The 23,774-nt window shown below is 43.5% G+C and overlaps 1 protein-coding gene across 16 annotated transcripts in view; it reads left to right on the top strand.

The window, feature by feature from the left end:
• Window positions 1-23,774, top strand: part of RERE (arginine-glutamic acid dipeptide repeats) — a 342,916-nt gene that overhangs the window by 119,438 nt on the left and 199,704 nt on the right. The gene's annotated exons all lie outside the window — the stretch shown is intronic.

Genomic DNA, 23,774 nt, shown 5'->3' with positions numbered 1-23,774 from the left:
CAACACCGATATGAATGTAACATTACAAACTAACGGGGCAGGGGGGTGGGACTTGTCCCAAGTAGCTTCCAAGTTATATGAGAAGCTAGTGCTTTGGTATTAGACAGTGAAGAGGCAGATGCCAAGAGGCGGCATGGCTGGACATGGGAAGTTGGTGATTGGTGGTGAGCATCAGGCTGTGCTGACTTGCAGCTTTGGACAATTTAGCATTGTGTTTTATTGTACCACAAATTTTCAAAATGGATACACTTCTACGCAGTGCAAGCGTGGAACTTGCTTTCAAAAGCTGAGAGTTGTTAAGAGACTGCTGTTCCCTCCAGAGAGCCACAATTCCCAGAGTTTCCTGAGAAGAGGACTTTATTGTTAAGTGCCTTTGGGAATTGTAGGTCTGGGAGGGGAGTAGGGGTCTCCTAACAACTCTTGATACCCTTCAACCCTACAGCTCCCAGAATTCTTTGGGGGAAGCCATGACTGTTTAAAGTGGTATCGTGGTGTAAATGTATGGCACAGATGTGGCCTCGCCTGCTTGCTGGTTGTCTTTATCCTGCTAGTGTTTAAGGGGCAGCCCATCACGCTTATCCCCTCCCTTTATCCCAGTTGTCTTCTATTGTCTCTCCCTCCCCTTTTTTTGCATTTCAAACCTTTTCCTGGCTTTTGTCAAAACAACTTGTCACAATAACAAAATTGTTTTACTGCACACTACATGCATCCCTATTTGCTTACATCCCGTTCTTTCAGCATGAAAAAAGTGGTGGAGGGCTTTGTGAGTTCTAATGTACAAGGCTGCTAAAATGACTGTCCTTCCCTTTGGTGTCAGTCAGATTATTTGGGGTTACAGTTGTTGCTTCAACACCATCACCTCCACTAGACCTGTTTATTTTGCAGATTTTCACCAGTGTGAATATAAAAAGAGGAGCCTGGCTGCTGGATCAGGCCCTAAGTCTCTAGTCCAGCATCTATGAACAGTACATTTCTGATTGGTTCTGTCAGGGAGGCAGCCCTCAAGTGTCATTGGGTGGTTTTTATTATTTAAAAAAGAGGATGATGGCTTTGAGAGCAGAGAAAACTGCCTTATGCTACATCAAGCTCTTTGTCTCTCTAGGCCAGGATTGTCTCTTCTCGCTCTCAGCCCCTTTTCCATGGGCTCAGGTGGCAAGTCGTCTTTACCATCTCCTTCTGACCCTGTTTAGCTAGAGATGCCAAGGATTTGAGTTCCTGCAGGCAATGCATGTGCTCTGCCTCTTAACTACTGTCCCACCCATTCTTTCTCAAATGGTCAGGCTTCCTTTCACCACTGCAAAATACGGAGCTGCCACTGAAGATGGGCAGTCCCTTGTTGAGTTTTTCTTCCTTTATATTGTGTAATGAAATCGCCTCCCCCCCCCCAAAAAAAAACACCACACTGTGACATTTAGGGAAGAACTTAGGGAGCCCACATATTTTTGTCACATGGAGCTTTCTTTGTTTTTGGGGAGGCCAATTTGGTCCCAGTCACCTTGGCTGGCAGAAGAGGTGTGGGAAAGCCATTGCATCCTCCTTTCTCTCCCTGCTGGCAGTCAGATAATTAAGTGCTGATATATTAAAAGCAAAACACCCTCCCTGGCTCTTGGCACCGGCACCTGTCTAATGCAACAAGATTGGGATTCTTGATGGAGGGTAGAATTGCTGGCAATCCAGCCATAGCATTCCTGCAATAGGCAGTCATGGGGATCTTGGTGGCATTTGCAGACGCCTCTTTGAAATGTTAGCATGCTTGTTCTGTGGTCCTACGTTGTTCTCCCACACATATCTCTCTTGGGCAAAAGCAGTTAAAAAGCATTTTCCCTGGATTGCATATTGCTGCTTAGAAAAGCAAGACCCTGCCAGTTTTTGGATGGCAATCAGAAGGCCTGAGGTGAAAATGGTAGGGGCAGGAGAGATTAGCTGAACAGAGGGGTGGGGTAGGGAGGAGGGGCAGGAAGAGCTACCGTATTGCATTCTTGTAGGCTGCTTGCCTCTCATCTTTAGCAGATGGATATGAGGACACTGTCATTTTTGCTTTGGCTATCCAGAACCATTTAAAAGGATCTACAAGGATTAAAAGGATTTGTGAGGATCCATTCCAACAATGGCACCAGCAACTATATAAACAGCAAACAGGGCAATGGGAACAAACCCTGGTAACAGTGAGTAGGGGAATTTTTATATTTAGCTTTGGCTAAACAGAAGGTGGGAAGATCACCTTTCTGGCAAGGATTTCTTTTTTAAATAGTACCTTCCTGGGTTAGTATGTTGTCCTGAGATGATGATTCTCAAATGTCAGAAAGCGGAAGGGATAGTCCTGTCACCTGCCCCGAGCTGAAATTTGAGGCCTGTTTCACTCATGCATCTGCAGAGTTTCTCTTCCAGAGGTGGTTAGGGGAGCAGGAAACCTTATCGGTTGGCAGAACCGCACCATCCCGCACTGTTTCTGCATGAATCTCACTGTTCTGGGTGTGATTGGAGGGAGACGAACTCATAGTAGTAACTCAGGCAGAGAAGCTGTGTGCTGTCTCCTTGGAGGACAGGTAATTCAACTTAATTGTTGTATGGAGGGATGGTAATCTGTTATGGGACTGAGGTAAAAAACAGCAACGCTCTGTAGCCAGGGGGATGCAGGGAGGGCAGCTGCTCCCCCCCCCAACCAAGCAAATAAATAAATAAATAAATAAATAAATAAAATATCTAACTGACCAATTGTGTCACAAAAAACTCTGTTCTGGGTTCTGCTCCCCCTGACATAAAGCCTGTCCCCAAATAAATCCTGGCTACTACGCCCATGAATATTTCTACCTGCTCATGTGGGTTTGTGGTTTGTTTTGTTGATTGATTTTTTTAAGAAAGAGAAAGAAAGGGAAAGAAAGAAAGAAAATGACAAACTACCTCTGTATTCCATCATAGCTCAGGACAAACCACTTCTTTTGGAAGCCTGCCTCCCTCCCTCCCACCCCACCTTAGATTTTGATATGACATTGGTGTGTACTGCTTAGGGGGTGGGAAAATGTTTTTTTTTTTTAAATCCCACATCTCTTTTAATCCCACATCTCTTGTGGACATGATTGACTGTACTGGGGACCACTGGAAGGTGATGATTGACAAGGAAATGCAGATACTTGTGTAGGTAATTTTGATCTAGGGAAACCTGTGTAATCAATGCATTATAGGAACTAGGCCAGGGGTCAGCAAACTTTTTGAGCAGGGGTCTGGTCCACTGTCCCTCAGACCTTGGGGGCGGACGGCGGACTGTATTTTGGGGAAAAAATGAACGAATTCCTATGCCCTGCAAATAACCCAGAGGCGCATTTTAAATAAAAGGGCACATTCTACTCCTGTAAAAACATGCTGATTCATGGACGGTCCACAGGCCGGAATTATAAGGCGATTGGGGCGGATCCGGCCCCGGGCCTTAGGTTGCCTACGCATGAACTAGGCTGTCAATTCAAGGCCACTGCTGGACCCAGCCTCCTCTTGATAGAATTGTGCTAAGCTATTAGTTTTGTTTTTAATTATATTTTGAGTAGTGGCCTATTTTTTATCGCAATATTGTATGACAAGCAATGTAGGCTTGAATTTATATATCATTCCACTAATGTTAATGGTGAACGAAAATGTTGATTTCCAGAAGAGTAGTAGTGTTTTAGTTTGCTGCAGCAAAAACAACAAAGGGTTTTATAGCACCTTAAAGACTTAACAAATTTATTATGGCACAAGCTTCATCAGATGCATGGGTGTGTGATTCCAAATTGTCAGGTATATATACACATTTGGGTGTTGTGAAAAAGAATGAGGTTGGAGGGAAAGTAATATGAAAAGAATGGCAGTGACTGTTACCTGGAACCAAATTGGTGAAAGTGACCGGTTGACAAGGCAGAACATTGGCATAGCACAAATATCTTGGCATTCAGGTGCTAGTTAACATGTAGGGCTAGTGTTCTTTTATTTTACAAAAGGAAAAACTGAAAACCAATAACTCTCGTAATGTCTGGTGAAGCTTCAAAGACAGTTGAAGGAGCCGCGTTTTCTTTCAGTGCTATGTAATTCTAGTTTGACCACCTTGCTTCCTTCCCTATCTGCATAGGTGACTCAAATAGGAGAGCAAGACACTGTCCCATTTTTTAATCTCCCGTCATTTTAAAGCAATGTGGTATAACACTTCAGAAATGTAGTAAAGAAAAGGGACTCACACACACACACACACACACACACACACACACACACACACACTCTGCTACTGAAAGCGAAAAGTTCCTGTTTGAGGTTATCAGGATTTCTTTTGTTTGCGTAGGTGCCAGCTGTTAAGTGCTTTGTAGCTGGCTGGGTGCAATCCTCATTTATGGGAGGATTGCTTGCCAAGGGGAAGAGCGAGAGCACTTAGCAGTTAAGGCACACTCTCTCTCCTCGAGTGCTTATTTCTTGGGGGGAGAGGGTGGATGCCCCATAATGGAGAGCAGGAAGGCTGTAATTTGGGCCTTTGTTCAGGCTTCTGATGGGTGCTCTGGCCCAAGACAATCATGTTAACACAAAACAAGACGCCCGGCCCTTCTTATTATATGCTGGGAAGGAGGTGATTTCTGAATGTAGCTGCTTCTGCTTCTGGGGAGTGTGTAGGAGGGGGGCGGGTGGGAATCTCAGGCAGTAATAGGATCACATGCTCCTGTTCTGGTAGTGTTAGCTGCAGGCCCTGGGGAGTGCTCCAGAGAAGTGGTGGGGTGGTGAGCTGCTGAAGTTTTCAGCTCTTCCTGTTCTGGGAAAAATCTTCTCTGGATCTGAGGAAGTGCATCCCATAGTGTTAATTACCTTCTTCTTGAAACCCACCTTCCCTGCAAAACCATAGGCACAGCCTCCTGGTCTCTGTGCCCTGGTGTAACTGAGACTTAAGTGCATGCAACAGAAAGAATTGCCTATACGTCCCCTCTCCTTCTGCCGCCCCTTCCTCATATTGAACCTGCATGCAGGGCATGTGCTCTGCCACACAGCTAAGGTCCCCCTTCTCTTTGCATCCCAATTCTCACTGTGTTTAGCCCACTCTCTTCAGTATGACTGATGTCCAAGTATGTGCACATAGAAATTAAGATTAACCAAAAGTAGTAGCGGTTGGTGGGGTAGTAGTGTGTGTGTTATTTAATATTATAAGAAGCATGTCCTTGTGGAATTGTTCAAATTGAGATAATATCCAGGAGTTGTGGAAAACTCAGGAGCCAAAAAACACATTGGCAGTAACCCCACATGCCAGGCATCGGGCTCATCTCACCTCCCCTGCTGGGCACCAGTGGCTTCTATGCATTCCTGATCCTATCTGCAAAATTGTACAAGGGTGATTATAGTTTTGTCACCTCACTCACACACATCCCTGCCTCTGTGTGCTGTTGATTCACCCTTCCAGCACAGCAAGGGAAACAGAAGGCCTTTGGTCTGTTTCTCTGGCATATTTGCACCCAGGCATAGCAGACCCAGTTATTTTATTTTATTTACGCAGAGCCTAATTGGGCTGAAATCTCCTATGGTTAAGTTACAATCCTCTGCCCTTTCGCTTAGCAAGCAAGCATTTGAACTCCTAAGCTCCGGAGGTTTAGCTTCTGCTGGCTCAATTAATTGTTAAATGTTCCCTTTATAATAATTATACATTGATGCTTTTCCTTTGTAGCTGCCAAGGAAATGGCTGAAACTGTTGTTCAATCTGAAATCTGCTCTTGGATTAAAAAGAGAATCTCATTTTGAAAACCAAAAAGAGAGCAGAGGAAAGCTGTTTGGTTATGGGTGTTGTTTTTTTTAAAGCAGTCTAACGGTATTTGAGTTGGAGAACATGAGTGAAATTGAAATGCAGGCATTTGGCTCTCGCCCTGAGAGTGATTGGCTTGTGTTTGACATTGACCCATGTGTTTGTCTTGCTTCCAGATATTGCCTTCTATTTGTTCTGACAGCTTCACCAGCTGAGAGAGGCAAATGTGCCAGAATTAAAAAGGAGAGAGAGAGAGAGAGCTAGATTTTTTAAAAAGCAACTAGGAACCTTCCGCCAAAGATTTAGCTATTCAGCTTGAATCAAAATATATAAATTCCAGCCCCAGTTCCTTGCCTCACTGCCCTTTCTTGTTTTCCACCAACAGCACAGAGACACCCCCCTAGACCTGTGTCCCTTTAACTACGCCTTCCTGTTCGTCTGAGAATGGCTGTGATGATTATCAGCATTCTGTGACTCTGTAGCTTATCAACATACCATGACATTCCAGTAGTTGAGCCACTGATGGTGGCGAGGCTCGCACTTAGCTAGTGCCTAGTTTATTATGGATGTGGTAGGAGCTGAGCTGCATTAGGAAACAACCTTATACTGAGTCAGAGTGATAGTCTGATCTGACTGGCAACGGCTCTCCAAGACTGTAATCAGATCTTTCTTGTCCTGCTACCTAAGGAGATGCCAGGGACTGAGATGTCTGGCGCCCTTCACATTCAAAGCATTTGTTCTGCTGCAGAGGTACGCCCTGTTCCTAGCAGCAAAAGCCAATTATGATGAAGTTAACTATTCAGTGCCTTTGAAGCCATTGGAGGATCAGCAGTAGGAATCTTGTTTGCATTGCAAGTAGGTGTAGGAATATAGGAAGCTGCTTTAAATCAATTCAGACCAGTGGTCCATCTGGCTCAGTCCCCTGGGGAAGGGTCATGGCTTCTGCAGGCCGAAGGTCCCCGGTTCAATCCCCAGTATCTCCAGGTATGACTGGAAATCCCAATCTGAAACGCTGGAGAACTTCTGCCAATCAGTATGTACCATACTGAGCTAAATGGCCTGATGGTCTGACTTGGTATAAGGCAGCTTCCTGTGTTCTGTATGTGCTCTTGACAGGCAGAAGTTCCCCAGGGGTCTTTCCCAGCCCTAGCTAGAGATTTCAAGATTTGAACCTCGGACATTCCACGTGCAAGGAATGTGCTCTGCCACAGTCCTATGCCCCCTCCCTGGTGCTTACAGCACAACTAAAAGCAAATCTGTGTTTCTGTCTAGTGGCAAGATGCGGCCACATAGCAGACAATTGTCCCCACCTTGAGGTGCTAATTCTTCTTGGAATATGGGAGCATGCAGTGTGATGTGTCCAGAGGGATGAATCCATCTGCTTTGCTTCTGGGCTACATAGCTCCACCGCCCCCTGCCCCCATGGAAGTTGGATGCTCAGTCCTTCAGGATGAATCAGTACTGTAAAGAATCCACATGAAAGCTATCCCCCCCCCCTTTTAAATAAAGAGAGCTAACCAGAAATCTTTACACCTGTCCTATTACTAAAACCAAAACTGCACATTACAAGGTGAAAATCTCTGCCACTTCTCTCTTCCCACTGCCAGTGTTCCATCCCCCCCCCCAAATGTGGCAGGCGTTCTGGCTTTTAAAACATGGAGCAGCTGTTAATGCATGACAGATGGCGCCTCTCTTAAGGGCTGATAAATGGAGGTTGATCCTTAAAACCAGCTCTTTTAGCTTTCTAGCTATCTGCACACACACACACATATATATTTCATTAAATAAAGCAAACAAAATCCTGGGGAAGGAGGGAGAAGGCAAACTTCTGCATGGGGAAACAGTTTATAATGTTGTTTTTAAAAGTTGATTCAGGGTCCTTTTTTGCATGTTGTTTGTTTGCTAAGGTTCTCCCCCCCCACACACCCCTTTCCTTGTTTGGTGTTATGGGGAAATTTGCATTTCCAATGATGAAGTGGGTTGTTTTTATTTACTATGTTTATATCCCACCTTTCCTCCAAGAAGCTCAAGGTGTTGTACATATGTTCTCCCCTTCCCCATGTTATTGCCACAACAACCCTGTGGGGTAGGCTAGGCTGAGAGAGAACTTATTTAGAAAATGTGTTAATTGCTTTATATTCAGAAGAACCTCAAAGCAGTGAACAAAACTTAGTCATCAAATACCAGAGACCAAAATGTCAAGCACGATGAAGTAGAGGGCAAGTGTCAAAACCATACACAAAATGGAGATCAAGTATGATGCAGACACTCAGATCACTATACAATATAAGAATAGAAAATAGTTGAAAGATCTTAAAATATACCGGTACAAAGTGCCGGTCAAATACAATACAAAACAATATACCACAGAGAACTCAAAAGACAATACAAAAATAAATAAATCTTGAAACAATATACAGAATAAAAATATAAATACAGGCAGCCCCCCTCATTTATGCATGCTCAATATGTGTGTGACTGTGTATATGCACATTGCACTGAACCCAGAAGTGACCAGGAAATGTCATAAAGACATCACTGAAACATCACTAATAGGACAGAGTGGATGTCGGGGCAGAATGGGGTGTTTGCAGGCATTTTCAGTGGGTTTCGACATGCATGGGGCCTCAGAATGTAACCCCTGTGTACAGTACAAAATATTAATGATCAAATGAAAGCTGTTTAACTCTTTTTATTGAGTTTAATTAATTCTTATGGGCTTTTAATTTTGAATTGTATGACTGGCTGAAGGTCACACAGTGAGCTTCATGGCAGAGTGGGAATTTGAACCAGGGCAGGTCCATCCATGAGGCTTTGTGAGGCAGTGCTTCCCCTCATCCCCAGCAAAGATTAAGCACAATTATCCTCTGAATCTGTATAGTGTTTCACTTGCACGACACTTTGAACAACTAAAAATGTGTAGTGGGTAGGGGGATGCATAGTTGAATGGCAGAACGTAGGCAAAAGGCCCTGTTCCAGTCCTTGGCATCTATGATCGAAATAATCTGTGACCCCCAGAGGGGAAAATGTACCCCTTTGGCTGCACTACTCCCACTAGAACATTTCAAGTGTCTCCTTGCTGCTTTCTCTGAAAAACTCCACATGTGTTATCTGTGTGTGAATCCCTTCCTCGATATATGCCACCCCCAGTCTGGAAAAGTTTTCCCTCCCCTCATGAAGACAATACTGTACCGAGGTTGATGGGCCAATAGTCTGTCATGGTATAAGGAAGTGTCCTATGTTGCAGAGCGGTAACCACCAGAGATGCAAAACAGGCAGGCTCCTCTTTGGATGGATATTTTGAGCCATTTGTTATTGAATTATTTCATTTATCACTGTGCACAGCAGTTCTGTCTCTTTCTGTATACAGCCCAGTAAAGGCTGCCATAGGTGGTGGTTTGGAGTCTTTCAAGTGAATACAGCTTACGGTATCTCTTGTTTGGGCTCTCAGTCCACTCTGTGGCTTCATCCTCAAGAGAGAGTGAAATGTGTGTTCCTGCTCTCTGAAGTGTCACATCTTTGTCTAGACAGGTGTTTTGGCTCTTACGATTTTCCTTTCCTTTCCCCCCTGAAAACTGATGACAAAAGGGACTATGCTGAAGAGAAAATAACTAAAAGCTTCTGCCATATGATTGGCGTTTGAAGCAGCTGTGCTAATTTTGCAGTGAGCCCCATTACAGGCTTTCCTTGTATAGAAAAGTGGGGGAATCCATTTGTGGCTCAAACAATAGCCGCTGCTCCCCACCCCCCCAAAATCTCGCAGTCTCTTATTTTTTTTAAAGGAAAGTAGCACTTAAACCTTTTAAACACAAAACACCTTGTTGAAAGGTTGCAAGGCTTGATTATAAAAATCCTGGGTGGATGGATAGAAAATTGCTAGACAAGAGTGGAGAGCAAGAGATTGGGCGCGTTGACAATGAATGGACCCAGAGAAGATGGGTCTGTTTTCTCAACAGAACAGCGTGGAGCTCTTCCCCACTGGAGACCCCCAAATTACTGAGGTGGTGTCGGCCCTTAGCTAATTTGGTCACGAGTGCCTGAGTGCTGCACGATGGGCCCTTTGATCGTTTGTTGTCTCTTTGTCTTCTTGCTTGGTTTCATTTTTTTATATATATATTTACTTACCAAATTTGTATCCTGCCCTTCCTCCCAAAGGAGTCCATTTGACTCTGGATATTATGGAGCCTGCAGAGGTTTATGATTCAGATGTTTATGAGAGTCTATATGCTTTCTCTTTCTCTTTCAGCTTGTCCTTTTAAAAGAAAAACATCCCTTTACTGTTTGTCTGCCTTCTGTGCTGCTGATGATCGCCACTGAGGGTTATCATTTATTTCATGCCAGGGGCTGCATAAAACTGAAAATGCATCTGGGGCACTTGTAGATGGATGGCATGAACAAGGATGCACTAGAAGCAGAAGGAAAAGAGGAAAAAGTGAGGCAGATGTCGGGTTTGGAGCAGAAGCTGGCTGCATTAATGGGCATGGTAGCTCACTCATGTGGACAGCTACAGTGGGTAAATAGAGGAAGGGGTGTACATAACTCAGTGGCAGAGCATCTGCATTGCATACAGAAGGTCCCAGGGTCAATCCCTGGCATCTCCAGGGTGGATCTTCTGCCTGAAACCCTGGAAGCCACCGGAAGTCAGTGTAGAAAATACTGAGCTAATGGTCTGACCCAGCATTGGGCAGCTACCTTTGTTGCCTTCCACGCAAGGGAAGGGCTTTGAGTTTCTCATTTGTCCCACATGGCCTTCGAGCTTATCATAGCTCTTAACACTGGACAGGAAGCGGGGAAGAAGATGGCCATTAGATCAGTGCTGTGGAAGCACAACTCAGCTCTCTTGATGGCTGACAGTTGGCTTGTTTTGCTTCCTTTTGGAACCAAGGTATGCCCAAGGTAGGACAGCTTTAAGGTGATATGGTGGGACCCAGGAAATTGGAATGGAGTGTGGGGGAAAGCTCCCTGGTGATTCTTTTTCATTTGTAAGGCTATGTATGTTGCCAGTGAAAATTAGCAGGAAAAGCCTTACTCCACCTCTAAAAGCTTGTCCAGCTTCTGTTATGGGTTCAAAACCTTTGCCAGGCACTGTAGGTAACCTCTGGGCTTATCTGTGAAACCTGAAACCTTCAACTTAGCCTTCTAGTCACAATTTTGCTTTGGTTACCGCGACTTCACAGCAAATCTGTGGACATATGTTAGATTTGTATATGTCAATAGCCATGGTAATCAGACTTTGCAAATAAACCTCCAAACTTACTAGCCCATAAAAATGCTCGTTACCCCACTTAGTCACCCAGACCTGTATTATTATTATTATTATTATTATTATTATTATTATTATTATTATTATTGCCATCACTACTATTGCTATTTTGTATACTGCCCTTCACCTGGCGGTTCACAATATTGGTAATTTTGCCATCTTAATAAAGATCCAACTCTGTGTCTCATTGTTCAGAAGCAATTCATGCTCACTGTGGAAGCTAAATTTATTAGCCTATAGTCATGCCACTATTTACTGTTAGGGGGGTGTTGTTGTTGAGGGGATGAGCACACTGAAGATAGTGGCACAGTGGTTTCCTGTTGGATGTCAGGACGATTAAGTCTTCTCTTCTTGTTCTTTGCTGGAAAAAATAAAATAATTTTCTTTAGCACTGCTGTGAGAATTGAGGACCAGACGCTCTTAACTTGCTTCCTTCTCCTTCCCCTTCTACCTTTCAGCTGTCAGCAGTTTGCATGAAAATTGAACATATCTGTCAGAACTGGAAACAATATACTAGATCAAAATGTACATTAGTCTTGCAATGGGAGGCTTATAAAATAGCATGCATCAGAGGCATGGCGGAAAGAGTAGGAGAAAATAATTGGAGTGGGAAATCATGTAGCTTGATGCTGGGACCAGGGAACTGTTGCTTTCATAAAATGGGGAGCTCCAGACTACAATTAACTGTCATTAATTTTGTTGAATAGAAATATGTTCCATTTACTGTACAATCAGGAGCCAGGCTTGAATGAGTTTAAATTGATGAAATCTAAATTATACTGACAGTCCATTAAACAGCAGCAGCAGTAGCAGCTTTCCCCTTAAAAAGAAAATGGATTCTCTATGAGGCCAGTTTATAAGAAGAATCATTTTTGTGAAATAAGGAGCGCCGTGCAGGCAATTGGTATGGTATCTTTCAAGGAAAGGCAGCAAATTGGTGGAGTCTTTAAGGAGCAGGAGCAGAGGCCTCTGTGTGTTGTTGTTTACTTGACAAGAAGCCAGCAGCGTTGCTTGAAAATCTGCTTGGCAGGAAACAACTCTAAAAGATCAGACTAGCAATTTGTTTGTTGTCAACCATGTGGGTGGTGGAGGGGAGGGAAAAGAGGTAAATTTTATACCTCCTTACCTGTCACTCTGGTGACTTCTCTCTCTCCACCCCCCCCCTGTGAAAATAATATAGATTTCCTCATGTGCATCCCTTTTCATTGTTGCATCCTTCCTTGCCTTATCTCAAATGCCCGCTTTGTAAGGAAAGTGGTGTGCTGTTTAAAATTGTCATTGAAAAAGAAAAAGAAAAAGATCTGTCAGTGCTCCTGCTGCGTTTGAGTGGCAAAGTCCCTGTCATTCAGCATTTGGAGTCCTCTCCAAACATGAGGAATGGGAGGTGTTTGCAAGACATAACAGGGAAAAGCTCTTGGGTTCTATCTCAGTAGGCCTTGAGCAGCTCCCAAGGTGTCTGGGGCTCTCTGGGGCTAGAAAAATGACTTGGAGTGCGGGGCCCTCAGACAGAGATGTAGCTGTGTTTACTTTAAGCCAGTGTTTGAATTTTATCCACCTCTCTGGGCTCTCTAGTTGCTCTGGGCCCTCTAGCTTGTAATACTGTATTTTCAAATTTTGTAACTTGCCCTGGGACCTTGCAGTAAAGGATGGGGAAGAAATCTAATTAGTATTATTATCACCTCGCCATAATACTCCATGGCTCCCTTGCTTGGCCACTCTGTTTTTGCTATAAACCTACTCTGAGTTGTGAGTACAAATTGTTTAAAACTGCGACCTTCTGGTAAAGGGCAGATCATACAAATCAGTGCTATTTTTCTGTTGGAGCAGGCAGCCAAAGGTTTTAAAGTGCCTGTTGCAAGGGCAGGTGTGTTTAGGGAATGAGCTTCTCTGAAGAAATTAAAAGAGGGTCTTTAAAAAAATGATATCAATGGAATGTGGCACTTTAATAATAAAAAGGCACCGTTAATAACTTGCCAAGAGTGGATGCTTTCATTATTGCTATTACCACAGCTACAGATGAAGTTAATTGTCTTGGACTGCTCACAGATCTTGATAAATAGAATTTTGCTGGCCTCCACGCAGCTTAAAGCACAGCAGTGAGAAAGGCGCACTTAAATGTCTCTCTCTCTGGCAGTGTGTACATTTGTGAAGAGATCTTTTGTTGTTTGCTTAATAATAAAAGGATGTGTACATGGAGATCTCTGATTATTTCCAGAACATCCCTAAGATCTGCTTGTTCTAGCCTTTCAGTAGAAAATGGCACAAATGGGATATATCATCATAAGTGCAAATGTTATGCAGATTGTTAATTGTGTACCAATAAAATGCGAGAGCTCTGATGTAGCCCTTCAGTGCTGAGCCAGTTGCTGCAGTCTGTTTTGGAGGAAAGTGCAGCAGGAGAGGAAAGAGCTGTGAAAGACCCCCAGGAGGAAAGTGCAGGGCCAAGAAATGTGTGCCTGTCAGCTGAAGATGCTTTTAGTTAGGCTTTGAGCGCTGAGTTGGCAGCAGGGGGGTTGTAGATGGTCCATGTTGGTGGCTTTCAAGGAACATTTTTCCCCCCAGGAAGAAAGTGCACCATTGAGAGCTCGAGGCGTTGATCTGTTTGGATGATGCAAGCTTGGACTATTATAGTACTAAAACCCAAGAGGCTCATAATTGGATTGTGTTTAGTGTGTGAGTGTGTGTGTGTGTGTGTGTGTGTGTGTGTGTGTGTGTAAATTGGATTGCATTTACACTGTGTGTGTTTATGTGTATGCACACATACAGGCTTTGAAAGTTTCTCTCTGTCTTCTTTTAAACAGTGTTTTGATGTTTTTTATTGAGAATACTGATATTTTTGTAAACTGCTTAGAGATTTTAGTACGATCATATGGTATTAAACTTTTGTTAAATAAAAATAAATAAATTTAAATTGTCAAAGGGTTGCAGATCTCTTTGCTGTCTTTCTCATTTTTTTTTAAGTGGCACTGTCTTGATTGAATATTTGCCATCAAATTGAAAGGCAGGACAAACCAGTGCTGTTGAAATGTTTTAAACCCAACAGGTGAGGAGTAAGGGAAGGCATGGCAGATAACAAAAACTACTTTTAAAGCTTCCTTGCATGGCTTTAAAAAAGGACTAGACAAATTCCTGGAGGATGATCTGTCAGTGGCTACTAGCCACAATGGCTGCATTCTACCTCCACTGTCAGTCAGAATGCCTCTGAATACCCCTTGTTGGAAACCAAAGGAGGGGAGAAGGCTCTTGTGCTCAGGTCCTGATTGCCAATTTCCTACAGGAATCTGGTTGGCCACAGTGAGAATAGGATGCTGGACTAGATGGGCCACTGGCTTGATCCAGATGTGGTCAGTCAGGTACCTACCCACTGGGATGTAGGTCACTAGTGTTCATTTCAGGATCAGCCCTGTGTTGTTCCCTTTAGAGCAGGGATGGAGAACTTGCAGGTCCCGCCCCCCCCCAGATGCTGCTAGACTCGTAACACCCATTAGCCCGGGCCAACATGGCCAATGGTCAGGGGCGATAGGTGTTTTAGTCCAGTTGCATCTGGAGGACCACCAGTTCCCCATCCCTGCTTCAGAGTACAGTACACAATATAAGTATAGTGTGTGTGTGTGTGTGTGTGTGTGTGTGTCAAGTCCAGTACCTTCGTGTATCACACAGGTCTGTGTACCTTCACTATTTCACAGTCCACATGTACGTCTTCCTCCCCAGCCTAGCCAGTGCAGAAAGCCAATAAATTGGCAAGAACTAATTTGTGCAAACAACCTTGCAGCTTTCTGGATATTTGAGTTTTGAAGCTTATATATTTGTGTCTCCATCGTAGTCTTCGTTGCCACTGTGGTTGTTGGCAGATGGACTTGGCATAGTTACTGGATTGGGGATAGCTGCATAATGGGTTGGGGTGCCACTGCAGGTGCATCTGCTTCGCACAATCGGCAGATAATTGGTAAGGGGGCAGTTTTTGCAGAGAACAGTTGCTTTGATGGCTTAGGAAAGCCACAGAAAGGATGTCTATAATGGGATAAATCTTCTGTTGCCTGAACTGCGGTGGGGTAATGTACCGTTTCCCCTTGGAGAAAGGTTTCCTTCTGTTCTTTGGAAGCTGCAGAAATTGTCTCTATAATCCAGGTGTCTTAAAGCAAGTGACGGACAGATCCAGGAGCATTGTGGCCCCTTCATTGCCAGCAGTGTTTAAACGGACTCACGATTCCCCAGTGCTGAGCAAGTGTTGTGTTTGCTCATGGGCTGTCCTGTACTGTGTCTCCACCAGCCCTTTTGAGGAAACTAACAGATTTTCTTCCCGTCTCTGCTCCCAGGGAGCCTTTAAAAAGGCAGAGATAGCTAAAATGGTGTACTCCAAATGTATTGGGCTTCCAACACATGTCCAGCACAGCCAACAGGCACACATGATGGCAGTTGCAATGTAATAACATATGGAGGGAACTACATTGTCTACCTACTGATTTAGGGTACCAGACAGCTTTCCAGTTCAATATTTGCTGTAAAATCCACTTCTTTGTGGTTCTTGGGTAGAGAAATATACAGCACTGGTGATGACAGGACGTGGAGTGCTTCAGGACCTTGAACTAGGCTGCCATTTTCATTGGGTTCCCCAGTGCATCCACCAGAACAGAACTGGCATTGAAGTTGGCAGTATTGGGCAACAGACAAGGTTGTCCAATACTCTGCCCATGTGTGTCTCTTAAGCCAGATGTAGACAGCAGCCTGTATCTCCTCTTCCAGAATCCAGAAATATGAAACATGATGTGATGTTGTCATAATGTGAAATTCCATGCTAGACGAGAGGCAGTGGGTGAAATGGAGTAGGCAGTGCAATGATGCATCCTTGCATTGTTAGATTTTCCAGTAGAGCTTCTCTCAGGCAGGCATTGGCTAAGCCAACAGGAGAGGAGCAGAAGAGACCTACTGAAATTAATGAACCTAAGTTAGTCATTTCCACTAACTACTCTGAGGATCTGCTCTGAGGAGGGCTAACATTGGATAGAACCCAGAGTTAGGAACATGCTGCCCACAATTTTATCTTTGCCATTTAAGGCCAGCCAGAATAAGGACATGGAGCTACTGTTTTTGGCAAAAACCCAACTTCTGCTCTAACATTTCATCCCAAACTGAAAAATAAGTGTTAAATTGCTGCATAAGGGTGCCAAAATGTTGTAGACACATTTTATACTTTATGTTGGCCCAAGATTCACACACCTAAACACCCTGTTTCCTGCACTGGCTTTTAAGGAATCTCTGTGAGAAGAGAAGTAGCTTCTGACCCTGGATGGGACTTGAATTCCTGTTCACTCTGGAGATGGGGCTTTGTAATGGAAATGTCGACGCACATAAAGCACACAAATCGGGGAGCTATAATTTTCTTCCTCGCTTTATCTCACAAATGAGTTGAAAAGCCTGAACAGGACAGGGCACTCGCGCCGTTCCTCCTTGTCAGTGGCAGAGGAGCTTGACTGGTGACAATCAAATTACGGATTTGGACCGCTCTGCAGAATCTAATCCCCTCTGCGTCTTGTGGCTTCTCTTTCTTCCTCTGCAAATAAGCAATAGGATTCGTAGCTTGCAATAATAATAATAATAATAATAATAATAATAATAATAATAATAATAATAAGATAAGCACAGCAACCTACCCCACCATTGTGTCAAACAAATGCACTCCCATTAAATGTCACTGCAAGATTAACGGTGCACATTGTGGCAGAAAGGGGCCATGCATGATAAAGTGGCCTGCCTTGCAAATACCGGTAATAGTTTTCTGCATGTAGGAATTAGACATATGAGTTGTTGTTTTTAAAACAAACAGGCGTTGGCTCTTCGAAGTTGTTGTGGCTACACTATAAACACTCAGTAGGAAACTGAATGCAGTAGCTAATCATTGGGTTTAGGATATGACTTAACTTAGATGTCCTAGTTTAGTTTCTTTTTAGTGAAAAATGCCATTAGTGTAAGGATTGTATCCTACGCAGAGCACACCCACTAAAATGAATGGGCCTAAATTCATTGACTTCAATAGGTCTGCTCCCAGTGGAAGACATTTGTGAGGCCTCAACAGCTTTGGAGGAAGGGGGCAGAATCTATTCTCCAGCCTTCTTTTTTATGCTTTGCAACTTAGTCACCTGCAGGCAGTTAAAATATTATATCATCATTATTACCATTATGTATTTATTTTTATGTATATTTAGTTACTTGCCATAGACAAGTGGCTATTTTTAAATGCCGCTATAACTAGAATAACTTTGCTTCTGGTTCACATTGTCTTTCAAGGTATCTTTGTCCATTTATCTGTGGCTCAGAGTGAGAGTGATATTTCCAGTGATACTTAAGTGAGCTGGACAGGGATTTGAACCAAATCTGATACTCATTTTCAACAATCTGCATTCCTCTTCTCCCTCGCCCCCATTTCTCCTCTTCATTTTGGCGGAATAATGGGTTGGGAAGAACTCTAAAATGATCTGGACGACTAATAATTCCATGCTAGTATATAGGAACCTGAATTTTTATGCAGCTCTTTGCAGTGCAGGATCCTAAAATCTGATGGGAGCTCTTCACCTCCACCCATTCCCACCTCCAAAAATGCCTACAAATGTTGAATTAATTTCTTTTTGTTTTAATACCAATCCAACGTGAGAAGAACAACGGGAAGTGGATGGCATTGCCTACATAGCTGTTGAAGGCTTTGGGACTTCAAGTGGTGATGTGCCAAGGGACCCTTGCTACTTCAAGCCTCCCTCTGTTGGGGATTCTTCACTGGCAGATTGTAGGTAGCTGAAGTGATTAGCTTCTGGCATCTGCTGTTTTACAAGAGCCTTTTTTAAAAAAATAAAAAAGCAACTGTAGTGAAAGCTTTCCTGGTGGTGGGGTAAAAGGAATTTGGAAACATTAAGGGGAAGGAGAAATGGAGAAGATTCTGTTGCAGAATTGACAACTCAATTGTTTTCCAGTGGCATTGTTTCCTAGTTGCTTCGCTTAAAAACGTCTGTGTCTGTTAAATGATTATGGAAATTCTAGTTTTTACATATTTATGAACCAAAAAGAAAGTAGCAAAGGTAGGTATTGATGGTCAGGTAAATTCTGTAAAAAAAGTTCTGTAATTTTCTGAAGAAATTCTTAATTTTTCCTATTCTTTTAAATTTCTGCTGTGTTTGCATTTTTTGAATGTTGACAATGCTTTGGTTCTTCCTGTGAATTTATATTTCAACTTTACCCCCCCCCCCAAAAAAAAAGCATGGGGGAGAGAACCACAACCACAAACCCTCTTGAAAGATCTTAAACTTATCTGAGAAACCACAAACAGCTTTGTAGAACCTCATGATTTCTGAGCTCATCTCTTTGTGCTTTAGTGGGCTGAGTCACGAATTTGCAGCTAGCTCTATGAGGATGCATCTGGTGAGTGCAGGTTTGTCAAGCTGACTTGACATGCCAGAAATCTGCTTCCTGATGATGAAGTGCCAGCGAGGTGGAAGTCCAAGGTGTATAGTTCAAACAGAGGCTGCAGCTTGACGCTTGAAAGGAGGCTTTGGTTTAAAAGCAGCAACAGAGAAACCTCCTGTTCACCTTTCTTCCCCTCCTCTTCTTTTTGCACTGCCAAGTGAGACATTCTGAACCACAGCTTCAGATATGTTATGATTTTTCACATGTTGGGTCCAGCTGGATGGATGTGACATTTTGATTGCCTGTCTGCCATTCTCTCATCCCAGATCGTTGGCAAGCATATCTCAGGTGCCTTATACTATCTGCCCCTGCAGCTGATTGCCAGGACTGGTATATACCAGTGAGGAGCAGCATTGGTGCGGCTGGCTGGAGGGCAACACTGCAACTTCTAGTGCAGTGCTTATCAGGTGACACGGTGGGGCCAATAGGATTCCTCCTGATCCTATAAATGTTCAGGCTTTGGCCAGGCTCCTCAATGTGAGCATCTTGTTCTTTTGAGTGAAGACAAAGCCGCTTTTCGGATTGTCCACACTGGCTTACTTGCCTGCTGCGTGCTTTGCTTCCAGATCACCACCCCTGACCTCCTTCAGTGCTGGTTGGTCACCGATGCTGGTTTGTCCCAGCATGGCTGTTGTGGTCTTATACTAGTTTCTCCTGAATTGTGTTCAACTCAAGGGACAAATAAATGCTAGAGGCAGTTGGACCACCTTTTCCAACCATGCTGCGAACACAATATTCGTCTATACCATAGGGGATGGGTCAAAACTTAGTGGCAGAGCATCTGCCTTGCATGTAGAAGGTCCCAGGTTCAACCCTCAGCATATCCAGATAGGGCAGAGAGAGACTCCTCCCCCAAAACCTAGAGAGCTGCTGCCAATCAGTGTAGACAGTACTAGGGTAGATGGACCAAAGGTCTGACTTTGTGTAAGGCAGCTTCCTATGTTCCACCTGCGTGGCTGAATTAGGTGCAGTATATGGGGTGGCCCCTGTCCTGGTCTCTTTGTTAGTGATGCTGTAAACTGAAATCTGTACCTAATCATTGACATGAGGTGTGCTTCTCTTCCCCCTTCCCCATGGCAGCATAAAACCCCATCACTCCTATCACAAAAGAACCAGAGGCTTAAATTCTGTCAAATCCCATCTTTGATAATACTCTCAGCTTATCTAAATTCATCCTTCAATGTCAGTTTGTTTTTAAGCATTCCACCCTGTTGAATTATTTTGTGGTATCACACTTAAGCAGTTGCAGCAATTTTATCCCTTGAGGTGGTTGGGTCTCTCTCTCTCTCTCTCTCTCTCTCTCTCTCTCTCTCTCTCTCTCTCTCTCTCTCTCTCTGTCCCTCCCTCCCTCCCTCCCTCTTCCTCTCCAGTGCTCAAATAAATTCCTCAGCATACGGCCTCAATTTCAGCTTGTGGTATATAATCTTTCAGGATGAAAGACATATTTCCATAAACGTAAGAGACTTTATAGTGAAGATAATGCACTCTTAGAATTGCTGGCTGTAAAGAGATGTAGAAGGAGAACTATTGCTCGACTCTGTCTCCTTTCCTCCTCTTTTCCCCTCCCACTTCTTCAACAATTAGGTATTAAAGCAATGGGGAGAGAGAGCATACAATATATTCTGCATGTGGATTATTCACAGATATGCCTCTTGGCAGAACAGCATGTACGCTTCTAGAAAGTGAGCAAGAGAGAAAAGGAAGAGGCACGTCATCACGGAGGAGTGTCTAAACGGTGTCTCAGAAGCCATCTGCAGCTCCTGGGCAGTTCAGTAAATAGAAAAGGAACAAAACTAAACAAGAAAAGAAGAGATACTCTTGATTGCCTCACTTGATTGTACCCACCCCCTTCCTCGCTCCATAGTCCCCCTCAATTCTATGTAGTGGGGTTAAACGAGTCGATCAGAGATGGAGGTTGGGGGGAACCCCTGTGAATTTCAGCTAGAGCTGGTAGATCAATTACCTATTGAAACCCTTTAGAATGGCAAGTGAGCCGTGTTTGACTAGTGAATCTGGGTTAGAGAGTAGGCTTTACCTATTACAATTACACAGATATGCTTTTCGGTAAGAAAATAATAAAGTTGTTTATTGCCGTAGATGCATAACTCTGATAGAAAAGGTTTCTAGTTCTAGTCTTAACTAGTCCAGAGGAGAACAAGCTAGTCATGCCGGCTCATTTCTTCTTCTCTCAGAGGATATTTAGAAGGCAACCTCTCGTCTTGAGGTCTGAGAGGGAAGTGTGTGGTAGAGGAAGTAAGAAACAGGATGTAACCTAAGGCTAAAGGACAAGAAGAAGAAGAAGAAGAAGAAGAAGAAGAAGAAGAAGAAGAAGAAGAAGAAGAAGAAGAAGAAGAAGAAGAAGAAGAAGAAGAAGAGTTTGGATTTGATATCCCATTTTATCACTACTCTAAGGAGTCTCAAAGCGGCTAACAATCTCCTTTCCCTTCCTCCCCCACAACAAACACTCTGTGAGGTGTGTGAGTCTGAGAGACTTCAGACTAGCCCAAGGTCACCCAGTAGCTGCATGTGGAGGAGCGGGGATGTGAACCTGGTTCACCAGATTATGAGGCTACTGCTCCTTAAGAGGTTAATGATACAGCTGGAGGTCCCTCAATATTTGTTTTAACCCATGCAAACCCCTATTCTGCACCCAAACTTCTAGTGGGAAGGGAGTATGTGTCAGGCACTCTGGCTAAAAAATGGGCCCCAGCCGTGGGTTTTTTCTCCAGGGGGTACTCAAGGGTACGCAGTACCAGCACCTCTTCTTCTTGTTGTTGTTGTTAAAAAGTGTGGCACTTATGGTAACAACTTCATGGTGAGTACCAGCACTTATTTTTCCAGAAAAAAGCACTGGTCCCTTGGGGCAAGCAGGCAGCCTAGGAGTTTGGAAGTAACCTGACCATCCCTCTCAGCAATGAGGTTTCCAGACTGAGGAAAGGCAGGAACTTCTCTGGGGTTTTTTTGTACAATGGTACCTCAGGTTACAAACACCTCAAGTTACAAACACTTTGGGTTACAGATTCTGCTAACCTGGAAGTAGTACATTGGGTTAGGAACTTTACCTCAGGATGAGAACAGACGACATGCGGCGGCGGCAGTGGGAGACGCCATTAGCTAAAGTGGTACCTCAGGTTAAGAATGGTTTCAGGTTAAGAACGGACCTCTGGAACAAATTAAGTTTGTAACCTGAGGTACCACTGTATTGGGACAGTGGCATGGGATTAGCGCTCTGGTGTCACCAGACTCCCATCCCACCCTGACCAGGGGATACTGGGTTTGTTGTGTGGTGGTACAGGTTTTCAATAAAAGAAAGAAACCTGAATCAGAAAATTTCCCAGTGTCTTAAATCGACTTGGGATCTGATTTTTGCATCTTTAAACACTGTCAGATTTGACTGGTATTGTAACCATTATTTCTGCTACTAATTAATGTTATGAAACGAGACATTTTTAGAAATGGAAACTTTCTCCTGCAGAGAATTATAATAGCAGAATTATTTCTTCTTCTCCTCCTCCTCCTCCTCCTCCTCCTCCTTCTTCTTCTTCTTCTTCTTCTTCTTCTTCTTCTTCTTCTTCTTCTTCTTCTTCTTCTTCTTCTTCTTCTTCTTCTTCTTCTTCTTCTTCTTCTTCTTCTTCTTCTTCTTCTTCTTCTTCTCCTCCTCCTCCTCCTCCTCCTCCTCCTCCTCCTCCTCCTCCTCCTCCTCCTCCTCCTCCTCCTCCTCCTCCTCCTCCTCCTCCTCCTCCTTCTAAAACAACCCTCAATGACTGCAGTACCATTCTCAGTTTTTGGATTAGAAATGTAGCTGCCTGTTGACAAGTAGAGTTGTTTCTTCTTGCTTGAGAAGCTCTGCAGCTTTTAGTCTGAATGGACTTTCTCAAAGAGCCACGTATTTGAGGAAGTTCCATCTGGGGAACTTGAGTCGCCGTGGATCATACACACAGACACATTGGATGCTTCATTATGTGCAAATCAGCCAGGAAGGCAAAACATTTGATGCCTATCTGCAAAAGATTGGTGTGTGTGTGTGTGTGTGTGTGTGTGTGTGTGTGTGTGTGTGTGTGTGTTTTATAGACACTCAAAAGAGGATTTCCTGTTTTCTGACATCTAGCCCGCCAGTGCTAGCCATCTTGAAGCCAATGCAGGTGCTAATTTTGTGCAGTTTCCCTTTTTTTAAACTGTGGCTTCTTGATAAATTGGGCACATTTTATGTTATAATAACATATGGCAAATAGAACCACTTGGGCACCAGATTTTTTTTAAAAAAATGGTTGTTGTTGCATTTATATCCTGCCTTTTCCTCCAAGGAGCTTAAGATGGCATGCATGGTTCTTCCCCTCCTCATTCCTCACAACAATCTTGTCAGGTAAGTTAGGCTGAGAGGCAGTGACTGGATCAAAATCAAAATTCATGGTCAGGTGGGGATTTGAACCCGGGTCTTCCAGGTCCTAGTTCGACATTATAACCACTATACCACAGTGGCTCTTACTAGCTTACCTCCTTATATCTTCCAATATAAATTGTTTCATGGAAGCAAAAAAAGCAAAAAACCATTCTCATCTAATGAAAGAACATGAGCTTCCTGTCCTCTTATAAAGAGGCAGTGACAATAAAGTCTGTTGTGAAAAATATAGAATTAGGGTGTTTTAGGATATGTTGTTTGTCCAATTTTACAGTAGAGGCTACTTTGAAAGGTCATACAGCATATAAATAGTGCTTGTTGTAGGGTAAGTGATTTCATGATTAGGAGCAAAACCAGGTTAGCACTGTTGGATTTTTAATGACCATTTAGCTGCAAGAAGTTTGACTTTGTTTCCTGTCTTGATTGACATAACTATGTTAGGTTGTGACCTGGTCATTGTGCCAGTTTAATTATGGGGATCACTCTGGCAGTACTTGTTTTTGTGACACAGGTCCCCTGAGAATTGATCCTTAAAACAATATAAAGTGTTACAAAAGCCATATGTAGCTCAAGGCTCCAGTACCTTATGGACGGCTTCTTCGCACATGAACCAGCCCAGACTGTATGTTTGTGCCCCCTTAGCAGACAGTGCTGAGAGTGGCAGCATGAGAAAGAGTCTTCTCAGTGGTGGCTTCCTGCTTATGGAATTCTCTCCCTAGGGAAGCACGCCTAGCCAGGCAGAAACATTTTTATTCACCTATTCATTCATTTATTTTCTTTGCATTAGATCACATTTTATAGTATTTTCATTGTGAATTGTTCACCTGATACAAAAGGTTATGTGGTATCTCTGCATTTTTGCCAGGCTAGAGGAACTACTGTAGTTTAAAATTAACTCTCTTCCTTTCTTTTTCTTTTTTAAA

The sequence above is a fragment of the Zootoca vivipara genome, chromosome 6, assembly GCF_963506605.1.
Source record: "Zootoca vivipara chromosome 6, rZooViv1.1, whole genome shotgun sequence".
In the NCBI taxonomy this organism is placed as follows: Eukaryota; Metazoa; Chordata; class Lepidosauria; order Squamata; family Lacertidae; genus Zootoca; species Zootoca vivipara.
Note: the sequence above shows the minus strand (reverse complement) of the source record. Positions and strands in the feature narration are given on the sequence as shown.